This window comes from Mus pahari, chromosome 15, assembly GCF_900095145.1.
Source record: "Mus pahari chromosome 15, PAHARI_EIJ_v1.1, whole genome shotgun sequence".
Taxonomy (NCBI): domain Eukaryota; kingdom Metazoa; phylum Chordata; class Mammalia; order Rodentia; family Muridae; genus Mus; species Mus pahari.
The window spans coordinates 39,538,460-39,547,232 of record NC_034604.1 but is presented as its reverse complement, the minus strand read 5'-3'; the positions used below and the strand labels follow the sequence as shown (position 1 = coordinate 39,547,232).

Below are 8,773 nucleotides of genomic sequence, written 5' to 3'. Positions count from 1 at the left end.
CATTGCCCTTGCATATTTTCCAGCCATGACAGCATTGCACATTAAAGGGTTTGTGGCCTGGTTGGTGTTTATGTTTCTCTTTGGTAACCTGCAGAGTACCTTCCCATACCAAAGACACCAGAACATCAGAATGAAGGTTCTATGTTGGCACCAGCTTGATCTCTCTCTCTCTCTCTCTCTCTCTCTCTCTCTCTCTCTCTCTCTCTCTCTTTGTTTTTGTTTTTTTGTTTTTGTTTTTTTGTTTTTTGAGACAAGGTTTCTCTGTGTAGCCCTGGCTGTCCTGAAACTCACTCTGTAGACCAGGCTGGACTCAAACTCAGAAATCTGCCTGCGTCTGCCTCCCAAGTGCTGGGATTAAAGACGTGCGCCACCACGCCCGGCACAATGGAGCTCTTCTATCAGTTTGGGAAGAGCAAGAAAGTCTGATTTGTTTGGGGGATTTCCATGGGACCTTTCTAGTCCAACAACTCAGTTGGATGCCATCCAGTCTACAATCACTCAATAGTTATTTGACTTAACAGTTCTGGTAAATATTAAAATATTAAGAACTTGGAGAGTTGCAGCCCTAATGGTACATTTACCAAATTCCTTCTCACGAGCAGCAACTGCTGTGGGAAAAGAACATTCGTGTCACAAACAGGAATTCCAGAGAGAATAAAGCACTATTCTGCCGGCACTGCAGGATGAGTGACAATGTCTTGTGAAAGAGTGAACTGCTGTGGAGGAAGAAGGAAATACTCCTTCCTGCCCCAGACATGCCTGAAAACCTGCTTCGGCCTCTCACCACAAGCCCAGCTCTTTAAAAAAACGAAGATTTCTATTTTTAATTGAATCAGTATTTTACTATCTCTTCTATCTGTTGAGGGACAGGCAAGCAGAAAGGATGGTAGGAAGGGAGAGAAGAGACCCGGAGGAAAGGGGGAGAGAGTCTTCAGTCTTTTCTTTCTTGATGCTCAGGAAACAGGAGAAATTAGAAAGGAGCCGAATGGAGGCTTGCAAGGGGCTTAAGGCATCAGGAGCCGCCATGCACACGAAGGCCAGAAAGATGACCATCACACTTTTTCTTTTGATGTTTTTCAGTCAAATAATTCCAACCGTATGGCTAAGTTTTGTCTTGAGAGTGGCACTCCTTCTCCAAGGAAATCTAATGTGAACATAGATGAAAAGAGTTTAATGGCAGTGGTCTGCTGTATTTCATGTGGCCTTCCTTTCTTACGCCACATGGATACATTTGGACTGACTGGCTGCTTAGCAGGATATCCGAGTTGCTCAGGATCACTTCAGCAGAAGAAGAATGAACCAATGCTTAAGGCCTTTTGATGTGCTGATGAACATGAAGCAGTTAGACAGACCTGTTAGCAACTGGACTGGGACCTACAACACGGCATACTTTATGCTTCCTTTGGCTGGCTCATTCCAATTCTATTCTATTTTATTTTAAAGTGAGGCTCTCAGTTGCCATGAAGCAAAAAAAGAAAATGTGTGTATTATTTATTTTGATATTTTAAAGTAGTACAGATTTGCTTTTCCGGATTAAAGAATGAAACCCTGGGGCACTACAACTATGCATAATTCAGCAGTACATTCACTCAATGTTTATTAAAGGTGTGATGTATCACAGGCCTGTGTGCAGTGCTAGGGATAATGTGGATGTAAGAAGAAAGACCTCTATGTGCATCTGTGTCATATGTGAAGGCCACCTGAGATTCACTCCAGTAGAAGAGATCCACTCTTCAACTCTGATCTCATTCAGTTTCCTGCCTCATATTGTTGGGGCAATGGCAAAAACAAAACAAAACAAAAACAAAACAAAAACAAACAAACAAAAACAAACAAACAAAACAAAAACAAAACAAAACAAAAACAAAAACCGTGAGGTAATCAGTTAATTAACAAAGCACAGAGAAGAATGGAGAGAGGAAAAAGGGCAGATAATTTGAAATCTGTAATTGAAGCAAAGTCTCTCTTGTAACAACAACTGGTAGGGGTCTAGAGAGAGAGCCCAGTGATTACAAGCACTTGTTACTCCTGCAGAGGACCTGAATTTGGTTCTGAGCACCCACTTCTGGTTCCAAGTGCCACTAACTCCAGCCCCAAGGGATCTGCTGCACTATCCTGACCAGTGAAGGCATTGTAAGCATGTCTACATGCAAGTACATACACATAAATAAAATCTTTAAAAATTAATAATTGAGGGCTGGAGAAATGGCTTAGTGATTAAGAGCACTGGCTGCTCTTCCAGAAGTCCTGAGTTCTGGAAGTTCTGATGCCATCTTCTCTTGTGTCTGAAGACAGCTACAGTGTACCCACATAGATGAAATAAATATGGCAGGAGTGAATGGGGATGGAGCTAGCAGGGCGGAGTGAATGGGGCTAGAAAAAATAAAAAATAAAAAGGTTGCAAACTCCAGTCAGGAGCTACAATTTAGCATGCTTCCTACTGAATCCCCAGTATCTTGCACTGTGCCTTTGTCAACCTTGATCATGTATCTGCCATCCAACATTTGTGAACATGTCTCCTTTGTTTTAAAATGACTTACCTGGAGCTGGGGAGATGGCTCAGCAGTTAAGAGCACTGATTGTTCTTCCAGAGGTCCTGGATTCAATTCTCAGCAACTACACAGTGGCTTGTAACCATCTGTAATGGAATTAGGTGCTCTTTTCTGAATTGTCTGAAGACAGCTACAGTATACTCATATACATTAAATAAATAAATAAATAATCTCTTTTTAAAAAAGACTTACCTAGCAAAGTCCTACCTTTCTGTAAAACTTTCCCAGCCTCCTTTGCATCTAAGATAGAGGTTCCACTTATCACATGTACTTAAAAGGGATTTCTGTTCTGAAGTAACAATCCAAGGAAGCCGGATTTTCTCCTAGTCCGGTTCTTCTAGCAAAGTCAACAATGGAAGCCTAGGGTTTTGGCTCCTCCTCGAGGTCCACGCTTCATTACACTTTTGTGTTGTATTACGATCATTATTACCATTAGATTTTAATCTGTTGTAATGGGTAGTACTAAAGTCTTCTAACCAATACACAAAGGATAAGGTAAATCAAACACAGTGGTTCTCAGCCCCTTTGGGGGTCAAACAACCCTTACACAGGTCAAACAACCCTGAGACCATCAGAAACACATACATTTACATCATAATTCACAACAGTAGCAAATTTATAGTTATGAAGTAACAACAAAATTATATGGGGGGGGGGGAATCACCATAACATGAGGAACTGTATTAAAAGTTCAGAGCGTTACGAAGGTGGAGAACCTGTATAGAATAGAAGCTGCATTCCTATTCACTAAAGTGTCCCCACAGGGCAGCTACCATGAGCAGACCACTCCCCATAGAGATGATTTGGAGCTCTAGGCATCTCTCATCTTGTGACTCTACCATATGAACTATAGTGGCTTCCCAAGGGTAGATTCCCACCTGAACCCTACCAGAAGGCAAAAGGGCTTGGGAAGATCACACTGAGGGGCTTATGTGAAGGCCTGGAAGGGAGATTTGTCAGTCTGTCCATAGTCTATTGCCACTCAACTGTGTGGCTGCATCTATTACTAACAGTGCCTAGCTCCATCCAGGTGAGAGGACACAGGCACTAGGAAGTCATGGTTAAGCCTATATCTTGTGTCTTCTCTCCTTTCCTTCTTCCTCAGAATCACCAGCAAGCACTAAGATAACATAATAACCAAGTGCAAGTCACAGGCAGATGTGGCTTTGTTTGGTCTGCATTTCTTTTCTTACTTGGCTTTCCTGTGCTCTCCCCCCCCCCCCCCGCCCCACCAAGTTTTTGTGTGTGTGTGTGGGGGGAGGGCATGTGTATTCACTGCATAGTTATTTCCGAATCCTTTACTTAAAATTGCTTTTACCTTCAGGCTTCCCTTGTGTCAATTTGAAAGGGAAAGTGCTCAGCAGGCAGCCTGCGAGGCACCTGTGTTCTGAGATGCTGGCACAGGGAAGACTCCGGGAGTTTCAAATCATCGGCTTCCTGACCACCCACAGGCTAATGAAAGAAATGTCTTTTTATTTTCCCTGCCTCTCTTGGACTAGGTGCTTTGTCAGCAGCCAGGGAGAGCTGGGAGGATGATTCTGGTGCCAGGGATCTCCAGAGCCCCGACTTGCAGAGCCAGCTGCCCCTCCAAAAGCTGCTGGAGCATGGCGGAAGCTCTTTGCCTCAGCAGGCTGGGCTCCGCAAGCTTCTCACACAGTCCCCGAATTTTGGCACCTCTACAGGCGGAAGCTATCTAGAACTGGCCAGCACCGTGAGTACTTGCTTCTCTGTTCACAGAACATGTTTTCTGGCCTGTCTGCATTCCAATACTAATACTTTAATATTGACCTCCAGGGGTATGTTGAGTATTGTCTTTTCTTGTCCAGCTGAATGTTGTACCACTTCCATTGTGGCTGGTATTGTTGAGCGCTCCAGAGTTTCTGGTACTTAAGGGCTTAGGAACTTCATTCTTGCTGTAACAATACAGCAGGCTTCTAAATGGTGGTTTGATTAACTCTACCTTGTGGAGTCTGATTTATGTCAGTCCACAACAGCTTTTTTTGTAACACTCCTGTGGTATCAGACATTGCAGACCAATAGAACACACTTCTTTCTGTTCCTGAATTTGGACTTTACTCCTTCAGAAAAAGAAAGAACGAAAACATGTTTCATTGAAAGTTTGATTATTGTTCTGGCTTATACTTTTAAGGTTATTTCTGTGGGAAAACGTAGTAATTAATCTGACTGTCTTGTGGGGGAAGAACTATTGGTTTTCTTAAGTCAGAATTGGGGGATGAGAGGGTGTGGCTGATGGCCGGCTCCTTTTCAGTGACATTCAGTTTACACACTGCGATTGCTATCTAAACTCTCTGGAAGTTTCCTCCCTCCCTCCCTCCCTCCCTCTTTCCTCACCTCCCATCAGTCTCCTAAGTTTGAACAGGATGACACCCATGATTCCCAGTCTGCTCTGATAAAGGGTGCAGCTCATAAGCACATGTTATGGCATATTTTCCAGTCATACGTTTTTGTAGGGAGATGTTTGGAAAAGTTAACAATCATAAGTCTCTAGAAATACTAAAAATGTAACAACAACAACAAAAAAGTCACAGAAACCCCAATGACATTCTACAAAACTCCTGACCAGTATTTGTCAAAACCACTAAGGTTATTAAAACCAAGGAAAGTCTGGGAAGAGAAACTGTCAGTCTTCCAAGGTATAACCTAAATGTAACAATCCTTTGGTGAGATTCTGGATAAGAAAAATCTAAGGAGACCTGGGGACTACATGGGCTCTAGTTGATAGATAGTTTTGCTTCCTGAACTGTGACAAAGATCATTGAATAAATAATATAACATGATAATAAATGAGACAAGTTGGTCATCGAACTCTCTATACTATCTTGGAACTTTTGTATAAGTCGAAAGCTATTAAATAAATTAAAATGTCTTTAAAATTTAGAATACGAAGAGCACCTATACATACAATCACTTCCTGGATATGATTCCATCTCCTAAGGCCTGTCAGATCATCTGTGGTTATTGTACTATTTCTTGCTTGACCACCCTTCAAGGATAACCTTATACAGTTTGAACTGTGAATGTAACCATTATACTTGTTTCCTGTGTGTTCAATAGACCAGGAAATTATTAGAAAATATGTCTGGCATGGGTCTAAATTTAGCCATGCCTGCTACAATCATTTCCAGCAGATTGAGCCTTCCCCATGCTACATCAACTTCACTTTGTAGCTCATCAACACTCTTTGTAGCTCAAAGATTACCCTGTACTTATGATCCCCCCACCCTTACCCTCAGAATTCTAAGTCTGTTGGCACTTATCATCATGCCTGGTTATATAGTGCTGGGAATTGAACCCATGATAGTGTTCAGGCTAAGCAAGCACTTTAGCCATTGAGCTACAATCCCTAGCCCCTGATGTCATTTTCAAGATAGTTAATGCCATAGCAATAGAGATGACAGTAAAAATCATTACACATTGATCAAATGCACTGGCATCTACTATGAAGGGTTCAGGGTTCACGCCTCCAGAGGTGCAGCAAACCCACTGTGGAAAGCTGTAAGAGCTGACAGCTTTCCACTTCAAAGTGGATCTGTGGCTCCTAGCTTTACAGGAACATCCTGGGTGGATGCCTATGGTCCTAGCTCTCCTTAGCAGAAGCAGGTACAATCTTTGTCTGGCTGGGGTCTCTGAGTCGGGTGATCAAATGAGTTCTCATATGCCTCATACCTATTCCCTCCCTGTTGGTTACTCCAGCCCTGCGTGGATGGTGCTTGGGATTGTCTCAGCAGATGCTAGCTTGATAAAACCTCCTTTAAATGCCAGGTTGGTGTTGTGTCATTCCTATTGACATGTGAACATACATGTTCATTACAGATCAAAAGAATGGACACCACCAAAGGCCAACCACTGGGGTTACTTAAAGGAATACACCCAAAGCCCAACTCAATGTGAGTGGCAGCCCCCCAAAGCTGGAAAATTGCTGTTTACTGCATAGCCTGCAGACAACTCAGTGGGTTGGAGACTATCTCTTTAAGGCAGCTCCAGTGGTCTGAGCCTCTTCTTGCTCACTCAGCTGATCGCTTCATCTTCCAGGCAGCCCCGTTGGTCAGAGTGTCTGTCAGAGTCCGTACAGCTTAAACATGCTTGAGGAGAGAGCAGCCTAAGACATCTGGCCACTTTTGGGAATTTCCTGAAGTTTTTGAATTGCTTACTTCCTGAAGATGACAAGCTTTCTGGCTGGATAGAACTTTTCACCTCTGGACAATTTTGTTTTAATGAACTTCCTTCCGAGATGGATGGTTTTATCACAGAGGAAATTGTTACACAACACCAGGAACCCACTCCTATAGTAGCAGTTAGTGTACTTCAGCTTGTAGACCTTTCTGTCTGTCTATGGCTATGAAAGCCTGTGAACGATAACCGTGATGTGTGATGGCAGCTAGTCATAGCGATGCAATGAACAAGTTAGAAAGGATTCAACGGAACAAACAATTAGCAAGTACACATGTGACCAAGTAAATAAATAAAACTGAACATACTCACTCAAGGCCAACCTTTGTGAGAACCTGACCATAAATACAAGTACAGACACTGAAGTCATATGATGGTCATATGTTCTCACAGAGTGGAGAACAGAAATTTTTGACTAAGGCTTAAACCTTGGTGCAGGGGTGTGAGCTCCCAATTCTCTACTCCTTCCTATGTCCACACCATTTCTGATGCAACTTTGGAGTCTTCTTGACACATGGGAAATAGTAGTCATTGTGTCAACTATTGTGTTTGGGGTGGTTCATTACGCAGCCACCATTTTTCTGAGACTGTTCACGGGGAACGGTGATCCCATCCCAGCTTGAGAAAGAGCCTTGTGTGTGGTCAAAGAAAGCAAAATTGCCTCTTGAAATGCCACGCTCGGGCAATCCCTTTATTTATAAAGTCATATTAAAAGTAATTTATGTTCCTTCTAAAACAAAATCCTGAACTAATAAAATTACGCTGTGTTTAAAAACAAAACAGCTAGAAGCAAAAGGCATTGGTCAGCATCCAGCTTGGAGATGGAAAACACACAGTAATTCACTCAGGGGAAGGCTAATATAAGCAATATTAATGAGTAGCACAGCGTTGCCACAAGTGGGTAAAGAAAGCTGTAGTAAGCTCACAAATAACACAGGCAAAGAGTAGTGCCACATCTCAGTCAGACAGAGTGCTCAGCCAAGAAACACATTTGGAAGCAGGTTCTTACACTGCTCGGGGCTGATTCTACCTCTGACAGGGTGATGGTGTCCACTGGGCAATAGAGAAGATGGTTCTTCACACCAGGGATGACTAATAGATGACAAGCCCTCTAGAATATCAGCCCAGCTTGCTGGGATGCTATCCCTAAAAGCATCCTAAGACTTGCTGAACATCACTAAGAAGATGACTCCAGAATCCCAGTGGAATTCCCTAGAAAGACTGCTGAAATGACAAAACGCTAAATCTTTCGAAGAGTGAATGACCTGGATGTCCTGTGTTGCTGGTCTCTGCAGGAGAGAGCACAACCAGGTTGGGGTTTCTGACTTCCTTCAGTGTTCCTTTAGCATCCTCTATTGACAGAAAAGCAAATTTTGCAGAGTTCCCTGCATACTATGAAACAGGAGAAAGAAGGGTAAGTTGGTGGCAAGACAGAGCAAGCTATACCTGGCCGAGGCTGGTTTTTGTCATTGGGGAACTTCTAGAAAATTCCTACAAAGCATTTTACTTTCTAAGCAGCCCCCAGCCTCCTAATACTGTTACAATGGCAATTAAGCTTCAACATGAGTTCTGAAATGTTCAAACCAAAGCAGGTACCAAGTACAGGAACAGAACAAGACAATGCTGTCAACAGACAGTTGCATGGAAGAGACAGGGTGGTACATGTGATTTAGGACACAAGTGATTAATCATAAGTGATAGACTTCACACAAATGTAGAAGCTGGTGGAGCTGTCTATCGACTCTGCAGTGTAGTGTTCAGCTTGAAGCTATTCTGGGTCTTTCAGATCAAGCACAGGAAACCAAGGATAATCTAGAACCTTGTTCACTCTCCTGCTGTGACCAATATGGTTGCTGTTGGTGACCTTCTTATTCAGAGCACAAGCCAAGGACTCAGAAAAGCTTAAAGAGGAAATACAGTAGATCTCTAGTGCTATAAGCCTGGTATACCAGGTTTTTTTTGTTTGTTTGTTTTTGTTTTTTGTTTTTTGGCTTTTTGAGACAGGGTTTCTCTGTGTAGCCCTGGCTGAC

General features: G+C 42.8%; 1 protein-coding gene across 1 annotated transcript in view; it reads left to right on the top strand.

Moving 5' to 3' along the window:
* The first annotated feature begins 4,057 nt into the window (after positions 1-4,057).
* Mcc (MCC regulator of WNT signaling pathway) overlaps positions 4,058-8,773 on the top strand; it is a 279,992-nt gene continuing 275,276 nt past the window's right edge. The window contains exon 1 of the mRNA XM_029547051.1: positions 4,058-4,263. The gene's annotated coding sequence lies outside the window, so the exon portion shown is untranslated. The remainder of the gene's footprint in view (positions 4,264-8,773) is intronic.